Genomic DNA, 12,911 nt, shown 5'->3' on the forward strand with positions numbered 1-12,911 from the left:
CACTTGCAGGCAGGGGAATCCCTATCATCTGTAGTCAGGGTTTTCAATGTAGCAACCAACACCATCACACGGCTATGGGATCGGTTTCAACACGTGATCAGCCAAAGTCGGGACGATAACGAGTAACCACCCCCGCCCAAGGTCTACATCTGACTGCGCCACCTTCGTAAAAGGACGACCACAATCACCTCAGCCGCATCAGATATACCTCGACTGCGCAGAATATCCGACCATACAGTATGAAGCCGTTTAAGAGCAGCAGGTCCACAAGCAAGACGTCCTGTTCGACACATCATATAGAGTCGACACCATCGTCAACAACAACTGCATTGGTGTAGTCAGCACAGGGTATGGCCTCAACTGGGACGGAGAGATGTCTGGTTCTGCGAATCAAGATTTCTCCTCCGTCGAGAGGATGGAAGAGCACGGGTCTACAGACGTCGGGGAGGACGTTACGCTAGAAAATGTGTACAGGTTTGGTGGGCCCAGGGGTAGGGTAATTATGTGTGTCTCTCGTCGTGGCAGGACAAGTTTGGTCCATATCCAGGGCAATCTTATGGCTATACGATACACCACCCCGGATTTCAATCCAAAAGAGCACCTTTGGGATGAATTGGATAGACGGCTAGGCCGACGTCAACCACAACCTCAGACGTTGCAGCAGTTGGCTTTTGCGTTGCAGGCCGAGTGGGCTGCCATTCCCCAGGATGTGATTCACACACTCGTCTCTTCCATGGGCAGATGTCAGGCCTCTATCGATTCTAACAGGGGGCATACGCGTTATTGATGGTAGCTGAGGCCAAGAAATAGTGGGTCGTGTATAATTTTCTTATTTGTGCCTGTTCTGAAAAGAATTTCATCAAGTTTAACTTCAATGACGTCGGGACATTGTTTCGTGGCTTTTCGAATGGACGAGTGTTTTCTGAGTGATGGACTTTCAAATCCTCTTCTGCCAAATCCTTACGATGGTGGTTGATGGAGATGGCAACAAATATCGATCACAAAAAGGTTTGTAAACAACATGTCATGAATACGGTTTTTCCAACCAATCTTTTAAATGTTATATTTTACTTACATTTTCCGGTTGTTTCAATGAGGAAAAACAGTTTCAAAAACATTTCATTTGTATGCAAAAGCTATGCCTTCATTAAATCTTTAAATGTCATCATCGAAGCAGTCAGGGTTGCGGCCTAGATTGCCCAAAACATACTATATCAAACTACTGTATTTCCTCTATTTGAAGCTATGATAAAACATATTGTACATGTTGTATGTGATACAGCATACAACCATAAAGGTATACGTTTTTGCTACATAAATTACCGTATATCGCCACTGATCTTACTGACTGTTTGTTTAATGTGCAAAAACAAAATGTGAATACGTTCTAAATCACCTTGGTGCCGTTTTACAAAAGCCTCTTAGCGCTACGACCTCGTAAACCATGTCAAAACTTTTAAGGCCGTTTCACAAAGACCTCTTAGTTTACACTACGTCGTAAAATCACCCTAAATCTACGACAGCCCTAGGGCTCTCCTAATGTAGTTACGACCTCGCAAATTCAAACGATCATGGCGACACATGCATTCCTTTTAAAAATTATTAACAGAAATGGTATCAGGAGAGAACGTGTTTTCAGGGACAGAAGTCGGCATAAGATGTTTTGGATGATATTGATTTGATTTCGCGATATCGATTCCCGAGACATGTCATCATTGAACTGGTGAATCGAGTTGATGAACAGCTGTCTCGACCGACTCAGCGTTCACGTGCACTATCTACAGAGGTCCAAGTGTTGTGTACCTTGAGATACTTTGCTAAAAGGGGGCCTTTACAGTGAGATCGGCGACATTCACGGAGTTAGCAAGTCAAGCGTTTCCAGAGTACTTGTCGATACCACGTCCGCCATTCTCTGTACCGTCCGACTGATACATTTTCCAGCACTGGCCAAGCACAGACAACTTATGGAAGAATTCCACCAAATCTGTGGTTTCCCAAAGGTTCTTGGATGTATTGACTGCATTCTCATCCCTATACAGAGGCCTAAATTAGACGAGGTCGCCTATCACGAAAAGGTTACCACGCTGTCAATGTTCAGGCAGTGGGCCACGCGAAACTTCGGTAACTATAAATAACACGTCCTTGACCCCTTTACCGGAAATGTTGTTCATAAACTTGCCAAGACTTTATGAAGTAATAATTGGCGGCGCTCGATAGTAGAGTTTAACTACAGAATGTCATCCATACCTTATGAACTTTGGAATAATGTATATACTAATTCTGAATTATTTTTTTTCAATAATAATTAATTAACATGAATAATATGGTTTTTTTAAAATAGTAACTAAGGAAGAGATTTCTTATCTCGATAGACCTTATTATAAGCAAACAGTAGCTAGGGATAATTGTTAAATTTGTTTTCCAGTTTCACCAATGTTGTTGTCTTGTGGCCAGGGGCAACCCATGATGCTCACATCTACAACAACTGTTCACTTAAGAGAGCTTTGGAGGAAGAAAAACCAGATGGATGGCTGCTTGGTGATTCAGGGTAGAAACATTGTTGAAATTCAACATGAGTTCCTTTGCCTATATATCGATAATGACTTGTCTGTATCAAAGTAAGCAATCCATAAATCTAATTCCTTACATATTATCTCACTCTGAAACCTTTTCAATCAACCATTTTACTTATATAGTTGATCGAATTGAATTATTTGTAAAACATATGTGAGTGGTGACTGCAAGAGAAAACAGGAAAAAAAATAAAGATGTTAAATAATTACTATCATTCCCCTGTATATGTTTACATTGACATGTAAGAAGTAAAACAATGGTTCTGAATAGGTTTGTTATATACAAATTAAATATGCTCTGAAAATAAATTATACATCATGCAGTTACAGATATGCATGTAAACCGCATCTACTGACCCCAGTACTGACCCCAGTACTGACCCAGCCAACTCCAGTGAGGAGAGGTACAATAGGGCCCACATTGGTACCCGCAACACCATAGAGAGGGCCTTTGGAGTGTCAAATCAAGATTTAGGTAAGTATATACATGTTCTTTTGGGGTTCTATAAGAAAGTATTCTTGAATGACTAATGTTAATTTACAGTAATTACTAATGTAGCCAGTGATGTCAGATTCTGAGACACAACTTATTTTACAGGTGCTTGCACAAATCCTCGGGGTGCCTGTTATTTGAACCCGAAAAATGCATACCTGTCATCACTGCATGCATGCAGCTTCACAACCTTGCAGTAAGCCTGAGACTTCCAGTTCCCCACGACACACCTGACACTGGTATAGGAGGTGATGAGAACCACACAGCTCATCAGCAGGCCCCTAGTGATGATGGAAATCAAATCAGGAGACTTCTCATCCAGTCTAGATTTTCAAGTATGACAAAAAACACACGATCTATGTAGAATGATTAAGCTGCTTTTATTTCAATAATGATTAAGGTTCATATAGTTAAAACTTTATGATTGAAGACAGCAAGCTGTTACTGTCCATGGTTTGCAGGAACTGAAATTTTTCTCTTTCCAGGTTGGGCCTCTCCTGCTGAATCCCACCTAAGCTCACACAGAATGCCCTCAAGGAGCTGCCCTTTCCTGTCTCCATACCCGGACAGCGTCTTCATGTAGTCATCCCCTTTATCTGACAAACAAAGATTATTTATTCCATTCAGTGTGACAACTTTGTTAATTGGGTCATGCACTCTTGGACACCATAAAGCTATGTCTTAAGGATATTTTATATCAAAATTTAAAGAATTATTCAAAATTATAATTGTTAAGTGAAGGTTAATGTTATTATTTACCTTGAACTGATTGTGATAATCTCTTCCTTATATTTCCACCAGTAGCTCTATGGGATGGGGTAGCTTGATTGTTTGATGCTGCTGTAACATAATTATACATTATGTGTATTTACATTGAAAGGATGACTGAAAGAGAGGGCTGTTCACAAATAACAACTTCCTGTTACTGATTACTGTGAATGAATATTTTCGCATTTTAACATGACTGGTAAATGGTCTATGAACTGATTAATAGTTGGGATAACAGTAATCGCTTAGCCATTTAACAATTGATGTATTACAATAAAAAAAACATAATGTAATACATGTGATTATAAGTTTCTTCAGAAATATGGAAACTTAAGTGTATTTACAAGCTGGTTCCGGAAGACAGCTCTGTGCCTCTGTAAGATATATTGGAGGGGCTTACATGTAATTCAGTACATATTAAAATATAGTGAGGATGTCTGGATTGATGTAAGCATAGGAATATTTCGTTAATAATATTAAATTTGTTTGTTCTAAAAAGTTTAGTCATGGAAACATTTATAGGAATCTGAGCTCACTCCTACCCCATTCTTTCAATTTCCTACTTGACAGAGCTCTGACATTTATTGTCACTAATTTCTATGTTAGTTTCATGTTAATGTGTACATCTAGAATAAACAACAAGTTCTTTTTAAGGTTTTTTATTATTTATAATTTTTACCTGAGTTTGGTGTTAGGGCAGTTTGGCTGTCATTTTCGAAGGCATCAACAGCCATGCCAAAACACATATCTACTTCTGAAATAGAGATTCAATTGTTATTAATTCAGGATGTAAATAATGCAACAGAGATAATATACATTTAAGCAACATGCTTTATTTATTATGTTTTCAGTATGTTCAGTGAAGAAAAGCTATAGTTAACTTTATTCCACTGTGTAAATGAAAAAGTATCAAGTGAAAATTTAAAATTTTCAGGTGAATGATTTATTTTACCTATTTCTTCGGCCTGTGTCCCTGAGCCAAAAGTACAGTTGGATTCCTCCCTTAAATCTGGAACTGAAACAATTGCAGGATATATTATTGATTGGAAATAGTATTAATATGTGTCAAATATTTGAAGAAAACACATTTATATTCAGTTAATATTTTTTTCTTCTTCAACCACATTGACTTTAGCTCAGTAATATGATTTGTAATTCCTATGTATTGTATAAAAATAAATATTTTGTTTCTTTAGGTAAATGTTAAAAATGTGATACTTGTGAATGCACATATCAGGGGACCCGTGAAGATCTGGGTGAGATATCAGGAAAAATCAATTTCCATTTGAATATACAATATTACCTGGTGATTCAATGCCTCCAGGAATCCCCTCCACTGCACATCGAGAAATCAACTGTAGGATCTAGAATAAAAGCAAATGATTATTTATTTCTAAGAAAATTATGTCTTTTGTGTGATTTAATGATAGTACATATCATTGTGTACTGAAAAAAGTGTATCACTGAAATATTTTATTTACCCTTTTTTCCATTGAGGAGAATTCATCAAGGGGTGCCCCCCCCCACCGGTTTTTCTTTGGTTTTCCCTCCTTCCACTTTCTGCCTTAAAACCGCTGCCATTTTTCGTATCTTCTCCTCGTTTCTTGCTGCAGTGCCACTTGCATTGATTCTAAAACAGTTAAATTTGCCTTTTTTGACAAACAATTCTTTGATTCTTATTCTATTTCATTATTTGTGAAATAATGTTTTATTACATAAAACTTTTTCAATTATTGGCATTGATATTTACATTTTAGGGACGCTTTATGTACACTCAATTGTCAACGTCTCACGAGAATTAGGACTTAGTTTTGTGTGATGTCTGACCATATTTTCTTCTTAGAGGCATTTGTGACAGAATTCGTGAATGACGAATTTAGTGTGTCAATATTCGCTTCCACGCCGGCTAAGAGTACTTCAATTTCGCCGGGTCCAAAATTTCTTTTCCGCTTTTTGCTATTGGTTGATGCGTCCATAATATGCTACATTTTCTCGCTTTGCCGAAAGGGGGAGTAACTCTAATCATGCTTCATTCTTATTTTCAAGGAAGAAGAGTTAAAGAGATTACACTTGAATTGTCTTCAAATAATCGCCCGAATATTGATCTTTTATTCTGTGAATATATGATTACGACCAATTTCTGAATAGTAGTATGCTTTCAGGTCATGCTTACCTTTTAAATCTCTGGATCGGGAACTGTCTCAATGTGAAAAAGGATACCGATCGATCATCAGCCCATCAAATTGACAGGTGCCCTTTCACTTCCGTGTCCCGTTGCTATGTTAAATACGATGTCGTAAGGTCTTGCGACATCCTAGTGTAAGATTGACTTTACGATGCTGTTAAGATGCTTACGTGAAACGGTCGTAAGGAGATCCTAAAGAGGGTCGTAAACCTCTTAGGAGGTCGTAGCGCTAAGAGGCTTTTCTGAAACGGCACCCTATTTCGATTTGGCAACGTGATAGTTCGTGTGACGTCACCTTTATTCACGAGTCTGTTCCACCAAACTACTTCTTGTGGCATTATGGCTTAAATTCGCCCTGTATGGCTACAAAATAGCATCGTTTCTATCTAAATGCATTGTTTATTCCTACATAGCCGTAACACGACGTACTATAACTTCTGTCACTGGTGGAATGCAATTTCCCCGCGTTGCACCAACCGTATCCTGGAGCCGAGAGATTACTTCCGGTATGACGTCACTTTGTCGACAGTTATACCAGATGTAATGAAAATCTCAGGCTGGAGAGAGATTGCGAGAGATGTGATCCACGTATTTTATATTTCTTATATATATATATATATATATATATATATATATATATATATATGTATAGGCTCTCTGATGTGTGGCTGTTGCCAGTGCTTTTGAAAAACATGTATGCATTTCATTTACAATTATAAACTTTGTCAGACAATGCTTTTTTGAAATTTAATGAAAAAAATAAACTATATAACTGTAGATATAACAAGAAATTCAAATGGATTGAAACTTTGTTTTTAGAAAACCTAAATTTGACAAGCGAGTTCTCTGGGTGATATAATGTACAGCGACTTAACATCTGCCAGTTTACCGTGAGACCCTAGTTTTCACGACCTTTCTAACAAGGTTAGCGGAATGCAAGGAGCAGTTACATGAAAGTAAGCCAATTTTGTGTGGATACCTAGATAAATGTATCCAACACGAAATACTAAATGTATGAATCTCAAAACGAATTTATGTCCATCACTAAGCAATGCGTTTTGTGTAAACTCAATGACGATTTGTAGTTGTGATTTGTGTGTCTTCTGGGGTGAGGGTGGGAGGGACTGTTTGTTGATATTAAGAAGGGATGTACATGATGTGATGACCAGGCTATTTAGCTGCACTTAGTGAGTGGGAGAAACCATTATTCTGATGTGCTGAAAAGCTATGGACTTAATTAATGATTGAAATGGTTTCATGTCTACAAACAAAGTTAATGTAAATCTGAACAAATTATATATTTTCATCTGAATAATTTCATCAATGAAACGAAATGCTCACAGATATAGGTACATATCGTCAAAGGTTCAGAACCAATTGTCAAACATGAAAGTAAATGTCATCGCATGTGCACCGAGATAACATCATGTGAAATACTGGACAGCATGTGAAATCTGGGGATGAGACATCTTTTGGCATCCCCATGGGCACCAATTATGCTCTTCTTCTGAAGTTTAACTTAAGTTTCAGGTTATATCGATGAACAGATATCGCTCAATAGCGGTCAAACAGTCAATTCCCAGCCCCGATTTACCTACTGAACTGGAAATAAAAGAGACCAGTGAAACTGCCTCATCTGTTTCAAACTAGGATAATTGTATTAAGATTGTCAGAAAATATCTGTCCATTAGACTATGACAAGAGGGGTGACTCCAACTTTCCAATAGTACAGTTTACTTTATGTCGAGCAATATTCCTGCAGCTCCAGCCTATTGAGGTATAATAGGCCAGGCCCTTTCCACGAATGTTGAAAAAGCCTCATATGACTCTTACTTAAAAAATATATTTGATCTGTGTTACAACCTTCAAGGCCTCTGTAGAGCTATCAAACGGTGGTAGACGTATGGAGGACATTTTCAAATTTGACGCATCAGTGACCAAATTCGCTGTATTGACAGAGAGCAATTGACTTGCCTTCGTACGTGTTTGTGACGCGTGTTGCTGTGGAGGAGGATAAGCTCACCTCGAAAATATCTGGTATTTGATAGTGATTCATGACCACGTAGTAATGATGATTTTGTAAATGTAATTTTGACACTTTTATATTTATCATAATATATGTGAATGTGTTAGGGAAATATATTGTTTGACAATTGTCGAGCATAAAGATGAAAAGTGAAATAATAATATTGATTATATTTTCTCTAAAACCTACATTTTTGACGGGTCTAGCACGATTTTCTAAAAGAAATAAAGCCATCTGGAGCTGCCTGCTGTTCTGGTGATGACAGTTGTTTCGACGACCCTTCTCCCCAGGTATCAATGCCAGATGCACAGTACATAATGTCTATTTCACAACTGGACTACGTTAGTTATTCACTGAAACAATGAATATTTTACATGAACAGTAAACTAGGGCTATAACGAACTCAAAGGGACCACTAATGTTTGTTCATTATAACCAAAGTTCGTTATGAGCATATATACAACATATATACAGCAAACAGACGGAACAACACGGGGCAGGAAATCAAAAGTGTAGTTAATTCTAGGCGCTGATAACTTCGAGAAAACCATGTGTGATTATATTTGTTTGAATGTTAACCTGTAATTACAATAAGGACATTTAGTATAATATGTCACATAGGGTCACTTGGGAAGAATGGTGGTTTTATACAAAGTGAGAGTCCCACCAATCCATTTTTCTGTTTTACTTTCTTATGGTCTTACAACATCACGCAGTAAAGCAATAGCGTCAGCTTGTAATGGCTTCCAAGCTTAAGTTCAGTATATGTATAAACCTGAATAAACTATAGGTTCTCTGATGTGTGGCTGTTACCAGTGCTTTGGACAAACCATGTATGCATTTCATTTACAATGATCAACTTTGTCATACAATGCTTTTCTAAAATATAATGCAAATACTAAACTATATAACTGTATATAAAACAAGGAATTCAAATGAATTGAAATTTTGTTATTAAAAGAACTATATTTGACAAGCGAGGTCTCTTGGTGATTGATATACAGCGACTTAACATCTGCCAGTTTACCGGGAGACCCTAGTTTTCACGACCCTTCTAACTAGGTTAACGGAATGCAAGGAGCAGTTACATGAAAGTAAGCCAATTTTGTGTGGATAAATGTGTCCAACACGAAATACTCAATGTATGAATCTCAAAACGAATTTATGTCCATCACTAAGCAGTGCGTTTTGTGTAAACTCAATGACGATTTGTAGTTGTGATTTGTGTGTCTTCTGGGGTGAGGGTGGGAGGGACTGTTTGTTGATATTAAGAAGGGATGTACATGATGTGATGACCAGGCTATTTAGCTGCACTAAGTGAGTGGGAGAAACCATTATTCTGATGTGCTGAAAAGCTATGGACTTAATTAATGATTGAAATGGTTTCATGTCTACGAACAAAGTTAATGTAAATCTGAACAAATTATATATTTTCATCTGAATAATTTCATCAATGAAACGAAATCCTCACAGATATAGGTACATATCGTCAAAGGTTCAGAACCAATTGTCAAACATGAAAGTATATGTCATCGCATGTGCACCGAGATAACATCATGTGAAATACTGGACAGCATGTGAAATCTGGGGATAAGACATCTTTGCAAGAAGTTGGCATCCCCATGGGCACCAATTATGCTCTTCTTCTGGCTGATCTGTTTCTAATGCATATGAATAGGACTGTCTGCTCGGATTCCCAAAATCAAAACAAAGTAAATTGCCCAAGAAGTTTAACTTAAGTTTCAGGTTATATCGATGAACAGATATCGCTCAATAGCGGTCAAACAGTCAATTCCCAGCCCCGATTTACCTACTGAACTGGAAATAAAAGAGACCAGTGAAACTGCCTCATCTGTTTCAAACTAGGATAATTGTATTAAGATTGTCAGAAAATATCTGTCCATTAGACTATGACAAGAGGGGTGACTCCAACTTTCCAATAGTACAGTTTACTTTATGTCGAGCAATATTCCTGCAGCTCCAGCCTATTGAGGTATAATAGGCCAGGCCCTTTCCACGAATGTTGAAAAAGCCTCATATGACTCTTACTTAAAAAATATATTTGATCTGTGTTACAACCTTCAAGGCCTCTGTAGAGCTATCAAACGCTGGTAGACGTATGGAGGACATTTTCAAATTTGACGCATCAGTGACCAAATTCGCTGTATTGACAGAGAGCAATTGACTTGCCTTCGTACGTGTTTGTGACGCGTGTTGCTGTGGAGGAGGATAAGCTCACCTCGAAAATATCTGGTATTTGATAGTGATTCATGACCACGTAGTAATGATGATTTTGTAAATGTAATTTTGACACTTTTATATTTATCATAATATATGTGAATGTGTTAGGGAAATATATTGTTTGACAATTGTCGAGCATAAAGATGAAAAGTGAAATAATAATATTGATTATATTTTCTCTAAAACCTACATTTTTGACGGGTCTAGCACGATTTTCTAAAAGAAATAAAGCCATCTGGAGCTGCCTGCTGTTCTGGTGATGACAGTTGTTTCGACGACCCTTCTCCCCAGGTATCAATGCCAGATGCACAGTACATAATGTCTATTTCACAACTGGACTACGTTAGTTATTCACTGAAACAATGAATATTTTACATGAACAGTAAACTAGGGCTATAACGAACTCAAAGGGACCACTAATGTTTGTTGATTATAACCAAAGTTCGTTATGAGCATATATACAACATATATACAGCAAACAGACGGAACAACACGGGGCAGGAAATCAAAAGTGTAGTTAATTCTAGGCGCTGATAACTTCGAGAAAACCATGTGTGATTATATTTGTTTGAATGTTAACCTGTAATTACAATAAGGACATTTAGTATAATATGTCACATAGGGTCACTTGGGAAGAATGGTGGTTTTATACAAAGTGAGAGTCCCACCAATCCATTTTTCTGTTTTACTTTCTTATGGTCTTACAACATCACGCAGTAAAGCAATAGCGTCAGCTTGTAATGGCTTCCAAGCTTAAGTTCAGTATATGTATAAACCTGAATAAACTATAGGTTCTCTGATGTGTGGCTGTTACCAGTGCTTTGGACAAACCATGTATGCATTTCATTTACAATGATCAACTTTGTCATACAATGCTTTTCTAAAATATAATGCAAATACTAAACTATATAACTGTATATAAAACAAGGAATTCAAATGAATTGAAATTTTGTTATTAAAAGAACTATATTTGACAAGCGAGGTCTCTTGGTGATTGATATACAGCGACTTAACATCTGCCAGTTTACCGGGAGACCCTAGTTTTCACGACCCTTCTAACTAGGTTAACGGAATGCAAGGAGCAGTTACATGAAAGTAAGCCAATTTTGTGTGGATAAATGTGTCCAACACGAAATACTCAATGTATGAATCTCAAAACGAATTTATGTCCATCACTAAGCAGTGCGTTTTGTGTAAACTCAATGACGATTTGTAGTTTTGATTTGTGTGTCTTCTGGGGTGAGGGTGGGAGGGACTGTTTGTTGATATTAAGAAGGGATGTACATGATGTGATGACCAGGCTATTTAGCTGCACTAAGTGAGTGGGAGAAACCATTATTCTGATGTGCTGAAAAGCTATGGACTTAATTAATGATTGAAATGGTTTCATGTCTACGAACAAAGTTAATGTAAATCTGAACAAATTATATATTTTCATCTGAATAATTTCATCAATGAAACGAAATCCTCACAGATATAGGTACATATCGTCAAAGGTTCAGAACCAATTGTCAAACATGAAAGTATATGTCATCGCATGTGCACCGAGATAACATCATGTGAAATACTGGACAGCATGTGAAATCTGGGGATAAGACATCTTTGCAAGAAGTTGGCATCCCCATGGGCACCAATTATGCTCTTCTTCTGGCTGATCTGTTTCTAATGCATATGAATAGGACTGTCTGCTCGGATTCCCAAAATCAAAACAAAGTAAATTGCCCAAGAAGTTTAACTTAAGTTTCAGGTTATATCGATGAACAGATATCGCTCAATAGCGGTCAAACAGTCAATTCCCAGCCCCGATTTACCTACTGAACTGGAAATAAAAGAGACCAGTGAAACTGCCTCATCTGTTTCAAACTAGGATAATTGTATTAAGATTGTCAGAAAATATCTGTCCATTAGACTATGACAAGAGGGGTGACTCCAACTTTCCAATAGTACAGTTTACTTTATGTCGAGCAATATTCCTGCAGCTCCAGCCTATTGAGGTATAATAGGCCAGGCCCTTTCCACGAATGTTGAAAAAGCCTCATATGACTCTTACTTAAAAAATATATTTGATCTGTGTTACAACCTTCAAGGCCTCTGTAGAGCTATCAAACGGTGGTAGACGTATGGAGGACATTTTCAAATTTGACGCATCAGTGACCAAATTCGCTGTATTGACAGAGAGCAATTGACTTGCCTTCGTACGTGTTTGTGACGCGTGTTGCTGTGGAGGAGGATAAGCTCACCTCGAAAATATCTGGTATTTGATAGTGATTCATGACCATGTAGTAATGATGATTTTGTAAATGTAATTTTGCCACTTTTATATTTATCATAATATATGTGAATGTGTTAGGGAAATATATTGTTTGACAATTGTCGAGCATAAAGATGAAAAGTGAAATAATAATATTGATTATATTTTCTCTAAAACCTACATTTTTGACGGGTCTAGCACGATTTTCTAAAAGAAATAAAGCCATCTGGAGCTGCCTGCTGTTCTGGTGATGACAGTAGTTTCGACGACCCTTCTCCCCAGGTATCAATGCCAGATGCACAGTACATAATGTCTATTTCACAACTGGACTACGTTAGTTATTCACTGAAACAATGAATATTTTACATGAACAG

General features: G+C 37.5%; 1 long non-coding RNA gene across 1 annotated transcript; it reads right to left on the reverse strand.

Moving 5' to 3' along the window:
• Positions 1-4,515: 4,515 nt before the first annotated feature.
• Positions 4,516-5,196, reverse strand: LOC124148900. Its single transcript, XR_006863025.2, has 3 exons — positions 5,138-5,196; positions 4,787-4,849; positions 4,516-4,588 (listed from the first exon to the last, which is right to left on the reverse strand). It is a non-coding gene; the product is annotated as an uncharacterized LOC124148900 (long non-coding RNA).
• Between the last annotated feature and the right edge of the window lie 7,715 nt (positions 5,197-12,911).

Source organism: Haliotis rufescens, unplaced genomic scaffold (assembly GCF_023055435.1).
Source record: "Haliotis rufescens isolate VD_foot unplaced genomic scaffold, xgHalRufe1.0.p SCAF_18, whole genome shotgun sequence".
NCBI classification, from domain to species: Eukaryota; Metazoa; Mollusca; class Gastropoda; order Lepetellida; family Haliotidae; genus Haliotis; species Haliotis rufescens.